Source organism: Anabrus simplex, chromosome 4 (assembly GCF_040414725.1).
Source record: "Anabrus simplex isolate iqAnaSimp1 chromosome 4, ASM4041472v1, whole genome shotgun sequence".
Classification (NCBI taxonomy): Eukaryota; Metazoa; Arthropoda; class Insecta; order Orthoptera; family Tettigoniidae; genus Anabrus; species Anabrus simplex.
The window spans coordinates 372,831,289-372,847,208 of NC_090268.1; the positions used below are offsets into that span (position 1 = coordinate 372,831,289).

Genomic DNA, 15,920 nt, shown 5'->3' on the forward strand with positions numbered 1-15,920 from the left:
GGGATTATTGTTACATTGGTTAGACCAGCTGGATTGGTTCTTGCCGTGCAGACGGTTAGGATAGGATCTGGACAAGACCATTGGTCTGGACGGTTAGAAGCCGCGAAGCAGCCCTAGACCCCTAGTTTCACGAGGAAACACAATTGGTCTGGACGGTTAGGATTATTGCCATGGACAAGACCATTTGTCTGAATGGTTAGAAGCCGCGAAACGACCCCAGGCCTCTAGTTTCATGTGGAAACACGATTGGTCTGGACGTGCGGACGTTTAGGATAGAACCTGGACAAGACCATTTAACTTAAGTATTAAATTAAATTACTGCTGTTGTGTATTTCACATTGTTTCCTTTAAATGGTGTTTTTTCTTTGTGCTTTTATTCAGCCGGGGTTGGTAACGCAATGTATTTATCAGCATTGATGGCAATGACATCACATTCTGTCCACATCGACCAACGAGAATGCAAGTACGTACTTTGGCCATGGCCAATGGTGGGTGCTGCTCTTATTAGGTTATAAAAGAAAATGTACTTCTGGGGGCGGGTTGGTGGGTTCCTAGACATAGCAATGAACACATCTATCCTCTAAAAGGAATTCCAAGTAAGATTTGCATAATTTTTGCTTCAATATAAAGTGGAACCTTGGATTGCGAGCATAATTCGTTCCGGCAACATGCTAGTAATCCAAATCACTCGTATATCAAAGCCAATTTTCCCATAAGAAACTACTGAAACTTGGTTGATTCGTCCACAACACAAAAACATTTATTCGCATAACATTTCTAAAACAAAATATAACGTAAAACAATTAAACTGCACCTTACCGGTTACGTGAATGATGTTGATCCACGAAATATCATTGTAATATTTGTCATAAATGGAAGATAGTAATTGCTTTTACTCAAAGTCTCAAATCCCAGGTTGATTAAGAAATAATGCGAAATATTTTATTTTAGAGAATACATACTTTACTGCCTTACAATAACTATTTCTGCTATGTCGCAGTGCTTCCATAAGTGTTTTGTTTGTCCAACACTGTCGTCTGAGACTTCTTTGCTCACTGAAATTCTTTGGTGTCGTTTTATTTATTTTTCTCATTCGATGTAATTTGATGGCTGTCACTTCATGTGCATTAACTGATTCACTAAACGATTTATTGGTCCAGGGATCATGCCATTTTCCTTTAATATATATATATATATATATATATATATATATATTGGTCCAGGGATCATGCTATTTTTCAACAAAATACCCACACTCCCATTCGCTAGAAAGAGAGCTCGCAGGTGCCAGCCCTGGACCTCAAGAAGAAAAAAAAGACAGCGCTAGTAGCGGAATGCAAGACATATGGCCAAAGATAACAAAAAACGCAGACAGCACTCCCATTCTTCAGTGCCAGCCCTGGACCTCAAGAAAGAAACAAAAGACAGCGCAAGCAGCGGAATGCAACATCATGGACTCCTATTACAAGCAGTAAATACGTATACATATTTCTTGCTAGTAACGACAGTATTAATCAACCTGGGATTTCGAGACTGAGCAAATCAATGATTACCTTTCGTTTGTGACAAATATTACAGTGATATTTCGTGGATCAACATCGTTCACGTAACCAGAAGAGTTACTGTGTAGCACGAATTTCACTAACGGAATCACTGCTATCGGTTGGCCCATAGGAAGCGTTTTCTTTTCATGCACCTGTAACGAGGAACCTGTCCAATGACTGTTGCTTTTGCCTCTTTTTGAAAATTTCACGAAAATGTGACATTGCATTGTCATTGAACAGATTCATCCACTGTAATCATCTCCTTCAGACCGAATTCCTTTTTAGCCTTTTCGTTCACAGGGCCCATCGTTGCAGAACAGTTATATCACAGATGACAGAAACAAAACATGTACACTCATACAGTGTTGACTATGCGAGCGAGGCACGCTAACTGAAGTCCAGCGCGGGAAATGATTACACACACTTTCCCAGGAAAGAGGGTGGCAGGGGAAGAGGAAAACAAAGGCACAGGGGAGGTGGAAACGTACGTACACGTGACACTCGTATTGCGAAACCTCACTCGCTTATCAAGTCACAATTTATTTAAAATATTTGCTCATCTTGCAAAACACTCTTAGACAAAGTTACTCGCAATCCGAGGTTCAACTGTAATGTTACCTTTGAGCTGCGGAAGGAAAAATTATACCATACCATACATGCTGAGCGGGATTGGTTAACCATGTGGTGAATGTAAATATTAGAGTTGGCAACTAGGTTTCGAGATCGCACTCTGCCAATATGTCGCTATGAATGGCAGCCTGGGATTGGTTGGAATTCCACGTTACAACCCATAACCACCAGACAGAGCCAAAATCAGCCAAAACGTCAATTTAGAAGTCAAGTAGTGCGGAGTATAACAGGTAAAAGTATTCTTTTGTGAACTGTCCAGGCCATTGGTCTTGTCCAGATCCTATCCTAACCGTGTGTCACAATCACCACCACCAGGTATCGAAGAATAGTTCCTAAGTACAGATGTTGGAGCAGTGAACACTGCTGGAGAACATCCTTTAACTTAATTTAAAGGAAGCCTCTTACAACCACTACTTCATTAGTTATGAATTTACATGCTCATATCAAGAGAGTTAAAAGCAGTTTATTGTAAAGTAAGCCTTAAAACTGAATACTGTCTATACTAAACGGAGTATCCTGTTACAATTCTCAAAGGGCAGGAAGTAATAAAGACCAAAGTATAGCCTACATTCTTTAACGAAGCACTCAAAGCAGATCCTGCAAGTAATATTATAAATCTGATTAACACAAAATAAGTTCGCAGAACATGTACCTCCCAAAAACATCAGAAATGGTCATATCAAAAATGAAGTTCGATGTTCGTCAATTTTCGTACAGATACTGGGCATACAATACTATTCTTCAATTGATGTCCGTTTCTATCCACAATCCGCGCTTGCTTCTTACATCACTAGCGTAACGACAGGTTAAAACAGAGGGACTTCTGTGCTGTTTGTGAAATGTCTACAATATTGAATATCTTTGGAACCGGAAAACATGGCATCCTCTGTCGCGGAACCGAATAGGCTTTGCGCCACCGGTATACTACGAATACAACAATAGATAACTCCTACATTCCTGCCTTCGCAGACATACACTACGGATCATAAACGTATTACAACTTAAAACATTCTAGAAATGCATAACGGCTTCACTACAAAATCCGTCAAGATTTCAAAACCTACCAAATATTCAATTATAGAATGAATCACTTCAAAAAAATATCAAAATTTGGTATACCGTAGCCTAGTCAAATGAAATAACGGATTATTTTCAAAATTAACAGAAAGGGAAAAACAATCAGACTAAAACATCACACAAGGACATGAGCGCTAAACACGTTTTCGGTAAAAGTCTTCAGCAGTAACACGAATGTCAACTAATATAAAACAAAGTTTATCATCCATTACATAAATAACACTGAACTGCGTTAAATATGGGCAATTGTACACGATTTCATAGGCGGTTTTTCTAGGGCTTGGCTTTGCAAGCCAAACTGAAATCCACGAGAACATCTCGTAGAACAAGCTAAGCACACAAATCGAATAGTGAATCAATATGAAAAACATTACATTATAATTAATATTAGTCATAACTCACCTAAAAACAAGCTCGGACGAAGAACTTCCTCTGAAAACTTCCTCTTACCCTTCTCCAGAACTAATATGGCGTGGTTAATATTATCGCGGCTTCTTGCTTCCGAGGAGCGTCTTCACAAATTGAAGGCGGAAAAAAATACAATTACACGCGCTCCAAAGAATACTAACAGTCATGGAAACTATACTACCTTATTGCATAACAGCCATGAAGCCGCATATTCCATACGACAAGATCAAACATTATTACAAAGAACAAGACCTCAATATCGATATTGCGTGCATCTCATACACCTCACCACTATTATACAAAGATAACCACCACTGATCTGCGTTTAAAGCAAAAGTAATGAATCAGCAGGCCGAAAGGATGGTCGGTTACAGGAATAATTTCCTAACAGTGGAGATGACTAATACTAACGCTGTATAGATTTTTATCTACGATTTTAAAAAAAAATGTTCAATCAGATAAACAAAGTTGAAATTTGACATAGTTAAAAAGAAAGCAATATAATTAATATAGTTGACGGCTGTCCAGGTCTTCCATGGAAAATCTAAACCCCCTTTTATGTTTTTTCAGCCATGGTAGATTGTGATATTCTGATGGAGCATTGGATAACCATGCTTCCTACCAAGCCTGAACCAGAATAAATTCTGCTCTAACATCCTGCTGAGAGGGCCTGTCCATCAGCTTATGAAAAGGACAAAGATCACTGCTATACTAAAACCAGGAAAATCAAACGATCAACCCAAATTTGCCGACCAATTGCTCTTCTGAACATAGTATACAAACTTCTGGAAAGGTTACTCTATAACTCATAACATAACTCCATACTAATTTCTCGGAATTTGTCTGTTTAACAAGCAGATTTCCAACCAAGGCGTAGCTGTACAGATCAGGTTTTGTCACTAACGATATTTATTGAACCTGGCTTTCAAAAACAACTGAAAACCTCTGTGGCAATTAATGATTTCAATCCAGCTTATGATACTGTGTGGAAACAAGGACTTATCTTCAAACTACTACGCATTTTGCCATGTAAGAAGATAGCACGACTTATTGATAGTATGCTCACCAAGAGTACGTTTGGTGTAATACTGGGAAATGGTACGAGCAGTAAGAAAAATCTAAACAATAGTCTTCCCCAAGGTTCTGTATTAGGTCCTGGGCTTTTCAACCTATACATAGCTGATATGCCCGAAACTAGTTCTAGGAAATTCGGATATGCTGATAAATAGGTCAGATAACGCATCCTGATATGCCTGTCGCAGACGTATTGTCTTGTCTGCACTTTTCAACATTTTTGTGAATAATTAACACCGGTACATAATAATTGATACATTCGTACTGTATTTTATTACTTTACTAACTACATCGTATGACTCAGTCCTATGTATTAGGTTATAATGTTCTCTCCAGTGCCTCTTCACAGTAACAAATAAATAAATAAATAAATAAATCAATAAAACATGGTCACAGTAGATACGTGACGTGACTTGTATAGAATGACCGCTTGCTTTCCCCCTCCTCTAAAGGACACCGACACAACCTTTCCCTCGTTCAGGAGGAGTTTATTTCTTTCCGAACAGTCTGTCAGTTGACTGAAGGATGCTTGAAGCGTTTCCTGTAACGTTAACACCATATAATCCGCGTAGATGTACATTTCCAACTTATTTGTATTTTTCGAGTACACGGCTTCCATAACATCTCCTGTGGCTATTATGAATAAAAGGGGACTCAAAGAGCAGACCTGCAGGACTCCAATAGTCTGTCTTATACGATTCAAGTGAGAAAAATCATCATTGATTTAAACAAAGTTTTTGTTCAGGATATTCCTAATGATCCCGCATAGAAAAATCTGATCACCGGCCAAAGTTTACAATTTCTCTATGATTATATTTCTATTGATAGTATCCAATGCCTTTGTGAAATCAATGAAGATGGCATGTAGTTTCCCATTGGGTCTTGACAGGGCTGTCTCCATATCTTCCTGAAGACGGTGAATAGTGGGAGAACGGGGTGAACACTATTTAACAGATACTGAGAGAGCAAATCTATTTAGTAGGGAATTCAGAGATTCAAGAGAAGATTGTCAGGGGTTGGAAACTGTAACAGAAGATAGACAGGGAGAGACACATAGGGACAAAAGAAGCTTCTCATTCACAAAAGAAGATATTTTCAGAGAAATCCAACTGCTTCAGCAAGAAAAAGTAGCAGGAAGTGATCAAGTTACTGGGGAGGTTTAAAGACAATGGGGTGGTACATAGTGCCTTATTTAAAATTTATCGTTGACGATGTCATAAATAATAGTACAATACCAAAAGAATGGAAGGACTCTAAAATAATACCAATTTATAAAAGAAAGCGCGATAAAAGGAAACCAGAGAACTACAGACCAATCAGCCTGACAGTATAGTTTGTAAAATACTGGAGAGTTTAAAGCAAAGTACATCAGAGGCATATGTGATGATAAAAATTGCTGCACGAGGAGCCAGTACGGACGTAGAAAGAAATTTTCTTGTAAGGCACAACTGGTGGGATTTCAGCAGGACATATCAGATCAGTCAGATTCAGGAGGCCAGTTAGATTGCATAGCCATAGATCTTTCCAAAGTATTTGACAGAGTGGAACATGGAATATTATTAAAGGAATTGGAGGGAATAGGATTGGACGTAAGGGTTATGCGTTGGATAAGAACATTTCTAAATTCATGGGTTCAGAAAGTCAAAGTAGGAAATAATATATCACAAGAAGAGAAAGTTTGGAAGGGAATTGCACAGGGTAGTATAATCGGTCCGTTACTTTTCCTAATATACGCAAATGATTTAGGGAACAATATAACATCAAAAATAAGATTGTATGCAGATGACACAATTGTTTATAGGGAAATAAATAATATTGAGGTATGTTCAGAATTACAAAGGGACCTTGACCGTACCTAACAATGGGTTGAAGAAAATAATATGAAGGTTAATGGAGGCAAACCAACTGTTACAACATTTCAAACAGGAGCTTTAAAACTGAATTTGAATATACTTTGGATGAGGTAGTTATCCCAAAAGATGGCAAGTGCAAATACTTAGGTGTGAGATATGAAAGTAATTTGCACTGGAAGGGTCATGTGGATGACATTGTCGGGAAAGCATACAAATCGTTACATGTCATAATGAGGCTACTTAAAGGATGCAACAAAGAATTAAAAGAAAAAAGTTACTAAGTATGGTTCGTCCATTATTGGAATATGCAAACAGTGTTTGGGATCCTCACCAAGAATACCTAATAAAAGAAATAGATAGTGTGCAGATGAAAGCAGCAAGATTTGTAACAGGGGATTTCAGGAGAAAGAGTAGTATATCAGAAATGTTAGAGGAGCTTGGGTGGGAAACTTTAAGTAAGCGAAGGGAGAAAACTAGGCTTATAGGATTATATAGAGCCTATACAGGAGAAGAAGCATGGGGAGAAATCCGTGAGAAGCTTCAGTTGGAAAATAATTATATCGGCAGAACTGACCACAAGTATAAAATTAGAAGGAATTTTAGCAGAAGCGATTGGGGTAAATTTTCATTCATTGGGAAGGGCGTGAAGGAGTGGAACAGTTTACCAGGGGTAGTATTTGATCCTTTTCCAAAATCTGTACAGATATTCAAGAAGAGAATGAACAGCAACAGAGAAAATAAATGAAATATTAGAGGGCATTCGACCAGTGTAGGTTATCGTAAATAAAAAATGAGTGTGAATAAATTAATTCCATCCCCTGGCCTATGGAGTTTGGACAGCCGAAGTAGGGGACTATTTGTAGGGGTGAAGTACAGTGGGGACTTCGAGGGCCCTGGGACCGCTACGGTAGCTGTGAAGGCCCATCAGGAACTCTGAAAAGTTGTGGCAAACGGGGCTCTGGTTAAGACGCAGCAGGTCCTTATGCTACTTAGGTTCCAAAATGGGTAAAAATTAAATAAGTAAATAAATGCAATGTAAATTTTAATCTTATACCAGCTGTATAGCAGTATTTGAAGTAATTCCACATACTGTATATGAGTTGAATATGTTTGTAAGTACAGGAGATATTATAACTAGAATTTTGTAGACAATATAAATGTGCTATGTGTTTAACAGAAAAAATTGTTAGCATAAATTGTATAATATTGTATTCTAGGAAAATTTTCTTCTCTTGTTAATTTAAAATTTAGAGCTTGACAATAATGTATTTTAGTGTACCATTTGCCACCGAGGTAGACACCTCATTTGCAAATAAAGAGATTTTGATTTGATTTGATTTGATTTGATTTGATTTGATTTGATTTGATTTGATTTGATTTGATTTGATTTGATTTGATTTGATTTGATTTGATTTGATTTGATTTGATTTGATTTGATTTGATTTGATTTGATTTGATTTGATTTGATTTGATTTGATTTGATTTGATTTGATTTGATTTGATTTGATTTGATTTGATTTGATTTGATTTGATTTGATTTGATTTGATTTGATTTGATTTGATTTGATTTGATTTGATTTGATTTGATTTGATTTGATTTGATTTGATTTGATTTGATTTGATTTGATTTGATTTGATTTGATTTGATTTGATTTGATTTGATTTGATTTGATTTGATTTGATTTGATTTGATTTGATTTGATTTGATTTGATTTGATTTGATTTGATTTGATTTGATTTGATTTGATTTGATTTGATTTGATTTGATTTGATTTGATTTGATTTGATTTGATTTGATTTGATTTGATTTGATTTGATTTGATTTGATTTGATTTGATTTGATTTGATTTGATTTGATTTGAGTGCACCTACCCCGTCTGAAGCCAAATTGTTCTTCTGGAAGAAAATCATCCACCAAAGTTGAGAGTCTGGTAGTTATAAGCCCAGTCAGTATTTAAAAAAGTGAACATTCTAGGACGATTCCTCTATAATTGCTGGCGTCTCCAATATATCTTTTACATTTATAGAGCATTTTCAAGGAAGATTTTCTCCAATTTTCTGGAATGCATCCTGCTTTCAGACATTCATTGAAAAGGTCTGCTAATAATCCCACTAACGCTCAGGCAAATGCTCTTATATGCTCGTTGAAAATCTCGTCAAGGCCACATGTTTTATTACGGTATCTTTGCAGTTATATATGGTAGCCCATACTTCATCTTCCGAAAAAATTCTTCAGGTACAGGCAAATAATGGGTTGCGTACGAATTCCTTGTTGGGCAGATATTCCTCGCTTGCAATATTTCTTTCCATACAACATTCACTGTGCTTCGACCATTACGGCTGTCGAGAAATTTGTAGATGTTAAGGTTGGCAATGTTTACACCTTTATTCTTCGGGTTGATTATTCTGTGGACCGGTGATAATATTTTTTGGATTCTGAATAAAAATTGTTTATGAATATTAAAACCTGACTAAGTTGCTACAAAAATAATGTGTATTTACGACCAAATCGACAATTGGCGACCGTGACAGGAGTCTTTCTGCCAGTGGCGTTACGTCGCACCGACGATGGGATAGGAAAGGGCAAGGAGTTGGAAGGAAGCGGCCGTGGCCTTAATTAAGGTACAGCCCCAGCATTTGCCTGGGGTGAAAATGGGAACACACGGAAAACCACCTTAAGGTCTGCTGACAGTGGGATTCTAACCCAATATCTCCCAGATGCTAGCTCACGGCCGAGCGCCTCTGACCGCACGACTAACTCGCCCGGTGTGACAGGACTTGACGTAGACTCTGTTGAATTATAATTTGATGATAGCGAGTATAACTATGTCTGTACATCCACCAAAATATATCTCGTTGTTTACATTCGTATCATAATTATGGCATCTACACAAATAACTAAGAAAAATGCGGTTATCCGCGCATTGTTCATGAAAACCTGCAATGCAATAGACGAACTAGTGACATATAAGTATGCAGATTTACAATTAATAAGTGCCCGTTTACTAGTGCACGAAGAGAGAAGAAACGAGTTATCGAACTCGACAGTGATATTTGTGAAAATAACTGTGCTAATACAAAGAAAGAGGAGAGTGAAGAAGTAGTGATGGCAGAAATGGAGAAAGCAGAGGAGTATAATGTAGGTTACCAAAGCATTAAAAGTAAGGCCTCCGAATTGATCACAATGAATAGCGGTGCTCATACTTCAGCTAGATGTGTTGGTGATCGATCGGTAAATAAAATGTCACTTCGTCTACTGAAATTGGAATTAAATTAGTGTGACTGGGAAATGGTCGGTTGGGTATAATTCTGGTTACAGTTCTCACAAATTAACGAGAGTCGGTCGTTAAGTAGGGAGGAAGAGTTTCAGTATTTGATTCAAACCACGAAAGAGAATTCATGAGCCCGCGAAGTTTTTGAGAGTTTTTCTCCCTCCGGTGAAAATTACGGAAAGACAATTAAAGCACTTAAGGATAGATTTGGACGTAATGATCCCCTTAACGAGTATTATGCTCGGGAGCTTCTGAGTATAGTTTTGGAAAAGAAGACAGTCAAGATCAGCATTTTGTATGAGAAACTACGAAACTCAGTTAGGGGCACTAGAGGTATTAAATGCCTTCTAGGATAATTGTGCCGCATTGTTGTGTCCGCTAGTAGAATCGTGTCTGCCCACAGACATATTAAATGTGTGGCAATGTTCCAATGAATCCACTAGAACACTGCAGGAGCAAATGCATAACTTAATGTTGTTCTTAAAAAGGAAAGTAGAAGGGGAGGAGAGATTCCAATTGGCAAATAATCAGTCCCTATCTTATACAAAGGCTAAGAATCCGGGGAAATCGCATGATACGGAAAAAGTTAATTTTGCCTCTGCGATCGATCTAGCTACTCTCAATCAATCAATCAATCAATCAATCAATCAATCAATCAATCAATCTATCTATCTATCTATCTATCTATCTATCTATCTATCTATCTATCTATCTATCTATCTATTTATCTATCTATCTATCAATCTATCTATCTATCAATCAATCAATCAATCAATGAATCCATCAATCAATACTGATCACCATTTAGGGCAGTCGCCCAGGTGGAGTATTCCCCATCTGTTGTTTCCTAGCATTCCTTAAAATATTTCAAACAAATTTGGTAAATTGTTCTAATCCCTAACTCCCCTTCCTATAAACGATTTTTTGCCCAATTTGTACTTTTGAATACCAACTTTATCTTCACATTGTGAACTTTCCTACTTTTAAAGCCACCACTCAAACTTATTCGTCTACTAATGTCTTTCCACGCCATTTCTCCACTGACTGCTTGGAACATACAACTTAGTCCAGCAGGTCGCCTTCTTTCTCCCAAGTCTTCCCAGTCCAAACTTTGCAACATTTTTGTAACGCTACTCTTTTGTCGGAAATCACACAGAACAAATCGAGCTGTTTTTCTTTGGATTTTTCCAGTTCATGAATCAAGTAATCATGGTGAGGGTCCCATACACTAGAACCATACTCGAGTTGGGAATTGAATCTGAAGTGTGTATTTTGTAAAAGGGGTGAGTCATTATTCAAAAAATGCCTCCATGCACTAAAAATATCACTTGAAAACAGAAATTGGGCCTGTTAAAAGTTAAGTGCTATTTTTCTCGCACCAAAGCAGGCCACTCTGCGCAGCAATATCGTGCACAATATCTTGCTTGTCGTGGACGTGATGTACCATTATTATGTCCATCTGTTCCGAAGTACCAAGGGAAAGAATGTGTTGAGGGGAGGCATCCTGAGAGCAAACGAGAACAGGTTTCCTTGTTCAGTACGTTACTTCATCTATTGATAGCAATTTGTAAATTAGCTCCTAAACAGAGGTCTATCTGCAGACGCTGATGGTTTATGTAAAGAATGGTGACAAAATAAGGAAGGCCAGGTTAGTGATAGTGGATCCCCACTTTCGTATATTTCTAGTAGTTTGGCCGAAGAAATGAGCTACATACCGACTGGGGAAGTAAACAATATCCACTCTTCTTTGGTGGTAAGCTAACAGGTGTAGTTAAGAACAGATGCTATAAAGTGCACTTTCTCAGCTTATGTAATGAGTTTGCATGCAATTTCATTCATAGCTTTAGATCAGAAGACAATCACAGCTGCGATTCCAGCATTAGAAGTGAGGGAGGAAGTGAGGGAAGAATTCCTGAGAGAAACATTCCGATGCGCAGATATTCTAGGGCTCCAACTGACATCTTAATAGGTTCTGACATCACGGAAATGTTGTGGGTGGGTAAAATACAGACTCTACCATCTGGACTGGTAGCCATTGAAACCTGTTTAGGATGGACAGTAACGGGGAAGAAGAAGGAAGTACGCACCATAGGAAAAACCGACCTAGCCTAGCATGCAACTATTGCGAATGCAGTCACTGCACTCAGTATTACTCAGCTACCTGTATCTGACCTGTGGAAAATGGAGACAATTGATATAACCGATCCAGTAGAGAATGCAACAAAGGAGGAAAATAGGCTGTCAGAACTGAGATTTTTCAAAAATACGGTTAATTTTTTAGATGGCAGATATCAGGTACCGGCATGTCTTCCATGGAGGAGAGACGCTCCAGACATTCCAACCCATCCAGAGATTACAGAAGACAGATTAATTCGAACAACATTAAAATTAAAGGCAAAGCTTGGACTCCACGAAGAATACGATACCATTTTACGAAACTGGGTGAAAGAAGGGATTGTCGAAGGTGCAATGGATCTATCTACAGGATACTACCTTCCTCACCACCCGATACTGAACGAAATTAGAACAATTACGAAAGAGCGTACCGTGTTGGACGCACCGGCAGAAGAGAGAGGATTCCCATCACTGAACGGCAGCCTTCAAGAAGGACCTAAACTCGTTGGAATCATATCGGAATTGCTCTTGATGTTTAGAAACAGAGGATAGGAATCACAGCTGATATAGAAAGGCATTTTGCAGATAAGAATACACCCAGAGCGGGGAGAATACCTTGAGTTCTTGTGGTATGAGAAGAATCAGAAAGGCGTACGAGTTCTTCGTCATGCCAGAGTGGCATTCGAAGTTACCAGTAGTTCGTTTCTCCTTGGAACATTTATTGGGTACCACCTAAAAAAATGTACGGTATCAACTCACACAAAGAAGGCTAAAATCGCGGCACCATTGTAAAATAATTGTTATGCTGACAATCAAGTAACAAGCCTCGGCCGAGTAGGGTAAGTAGAGGAATTCGTTTACCTTTCAGATATCACCATGGCAAGGGCCCGGTTCCACATTCGAGGGACCGGATACAACTCTCCCCAGGAGTCTATACCGCTTGGCATTAAGTGGAATCATCGATATGACACTTTGAAGATCAACGTGGATTGGTGGGAGACATCGTGGGAAAAGGAAAATCTTAAAAGGAATGTTCTTCCAATAATTCACCGCATTTTTGATCCGATTGGACTAACGGTTCAAGGAACGATTAGGTTGAAATGGTTAATTCAAAAGTTATGGACCAGAAAGTTGGGATGGGACGACCCTATTGACAAAGATACTCCACGACAGCTTGAGAGGTGGTTGTAGGACTTGTCTCACTTGAGAGAAATCGGGATGATGCGCCACCTCGGCAGCGAGGAGAATATTTCACTGCACGCAATCTGTGATGGAAGTCAAAACGCATATGCGTTTATCAGGAGTGATTACCAGGGAGAGATATATATCAAATACACTATAGAAAATACTGGACACCTCTGCATTCTCCCGTACTAAACTGAGAGACATGTTAACAGTGGCGCACCTGGAGGCCCGACCTTAAATATCAGGTGGCAAGTTTGAAATACAACTATTGCATGTTAGAAAATCAAACGAAATAACTATTTCTGCTATGTTCAACTGCGAAATATGAATGTTTATACTGATATAAATAATTAAACTCAATAATGATTTCGTTTTGTACGAATCCTTGGCTGAATAGTCAGCGTCGAGGCCTTGTTTTCAGAAGGTCCCGGATCCGATTCCCAGTGAGATCGGGGAATTTCATTGCGTCTAATTCTCTTGGCTAGGGGACTGGGTGTTTGTGTTTGAACCAACACGTCTCTCTTCATATTCAGACAACACTTTGCACTTCCAACCACCACAGGAACATGCAATAGTGATTACTAGACCTCGGATTCTTATATGTTAAAATATTATTTAGCTGCCTAATACAGACTCTCAAACAGGTTCTAAAATACGTTTAGGCAGCTTCAGTTTTACGTATCTGCATAGCCATCAATTTATTTGGCTAATTTGATAATAACTCGTTAGGGGGAAATAAAAATAAGGTTTCATTCAATTCTTTGATACAAACGTCTCAGAATTTCACCATCCGATGTGAGTTGGGATAACTCATGTAACCATTGTTAAATTAAAGATAACTTGGACAGTGACAATTTCGGCATTATTCACACAGTGAGCAAACGGGAATACAGAACTGTTCTCACTATGGGAGGGTTCGCTGCGGGAGGCTCTAAAGCTTTTCCGGAGAATGCGGCTTTTTACAGCTTACCTGCTTTATTATTTTGTTTGAGATACTGAAAACGAGTCAGCAAATATTTTATCGGAATATATAAAAAATATTGAACTATTTAGGGACAAATAACGAATTCCAGGAGTATAGGCAAATATAGGTTCTAACGTCAATCCACGCATTTTAGGCACTACAGAACGACTGTTTCTAAATTTATCAATAAATGAAAGCTCTAAATACAACTTCTTTTTTATTTTTCTCTCCAGGGACAAAATAGGTCTTTCCCTAAAATCCGAGGTATAGTGATTACATCCTTCCATATAGGGTTGGCTTCAGGAAGGGATTCCAACCGCAAAAATAGGGACAAATCCACATATATGCGATACAGCTCGAACTCACGACCCCACAGATGAGGGAAAATCGATATAAGTAGAAGAAGAAGAAATTTTGTTTTATGTGTTTTGTTTTAATTTTCTTCATGTAACTAATCTAAGGTAAGACTACTTGTTGACAACTAAATGTTAAACTTAATGTGATGTGTACACAAATGTTTCACAATATTGGAAATTACTTACACTGTTTTGTCTCGAGGAAAGCGGAAGAAAGTATTCGATTGCTGAACAAGTTCAAAGTTATTGCAGACAAACACAGCACAAACCATAAAAAGCATGGTTCAATACTTATATGACTGTAATTTAAAAAATTGTCACCAGAAAAATTAAATTTTCACGATAATCTTCTTCTTCACCCAAATCCAGCAACAAAATTTCAAAATATATTAGGTGATTGGTATTACTACTGCACTCAGTTTCAAGGCCGTCCCGCTATGTGCGTAGGCAAGCAATGACTTGCGATATCTCGCGTAGTGTCACGTATTCTCTATAGTGTATTTGTACATATTCGGTTAGCGGAGTAACACCGCTTGAGCACCTGACCATTACTCAAGTGGAATTATTAGGGACTCCTATTGGAGCTTGTCTGCCGAAATCAGTTCAAGAAAGCCTAGGTTGGAAAGAATTCCATATACATTTGCGCCTTATTATTAATTTTTAGCATTCGCATTAATATGTACCGGCAGCTATACCTTACTTCTTTAGCCCGACAAACTTAAACTTTCTTCCGCCGATATACTTTTGACTAGGATGATAATCTCCTTCCCACGATTCACTGTTGGTGTCAAATAAGTTTCTGGCTAGCTGCACGATACCTCTCAGTGATAAATAATATTCATAAAAAATGTTTACGTGTGTTCGACTGGGAAACCTCTTATCGCATTTTATAGTATTTCCGAACAATCCGTTTTCTTTTTAAAGTGCAATTAAAAATCAACTCTCAAGTTCATCTAACTGTTATCTTCCAAGAATTTAACTTAAACTAATCTTCTATAATAATAAAATAAAATAGCAATAATAATAATAATAATAATAATTTAAATTCTTAAGTTCTAGATTTATTTATGAGCATCAAGTACCTTAGGACGAATTAATAAGTTATCGTAATGTTCAATTGCATGCTTCATAATCTCATTCGAAAAATTAATAAAATCTTTGACCGAAGTCAAATCATCATCTGACTAAACGAAAATGCTGTACTTATTAACAGAAATCTCAAAATAGCGAAATATCACACAACATGATTGTCAATTATCCTGAATTGTCGAATGTCAAAAACGCTTAATTATATATTTTTATAACCTTTGATTCTCAATTTTATTTTATTTCATTAATTTCATTCGTAACGTAAGCAGAATAGGTAAAATTCCATCTATCTTAGCTTCCAATGGCTATTTTTAGACTATATGCCAACAAATAAATATAATGTTGTATAAGAA

The 15,920-nt window shown here is 37.7% G+C and overlaps 1 protein-coding gene across 2 annotated transcripts in view; it reads right to left on the reverse strand.

Moving 5' to 3' along the window:
• Window positions 1–3,792, reverse strand: part of HnRNP-K (Heterogeneous nuclear ribonucleoprotein K) — a 281,790-nt gene extending 277,998 nt beyond the window's left edge. Inside the window, exon 1 of one of the 2 annotated variants that reach the window (XM_067145808.2) lies at window positions 3,654–3,792. The gene's annotated coding sequence lies outside the window, so the exon portion shown is untranslated. Of the gene's footprint in view, window positions 1–2,826; window positions 2,849–3,653 lie in introns of those variants that run through there. The other variant, XM_067145809.2, reaches the window with a different exon arrangement.
• Between the last annotated feature and the right edge of the window lie 12,128 nt (window positions 3,793–15,920).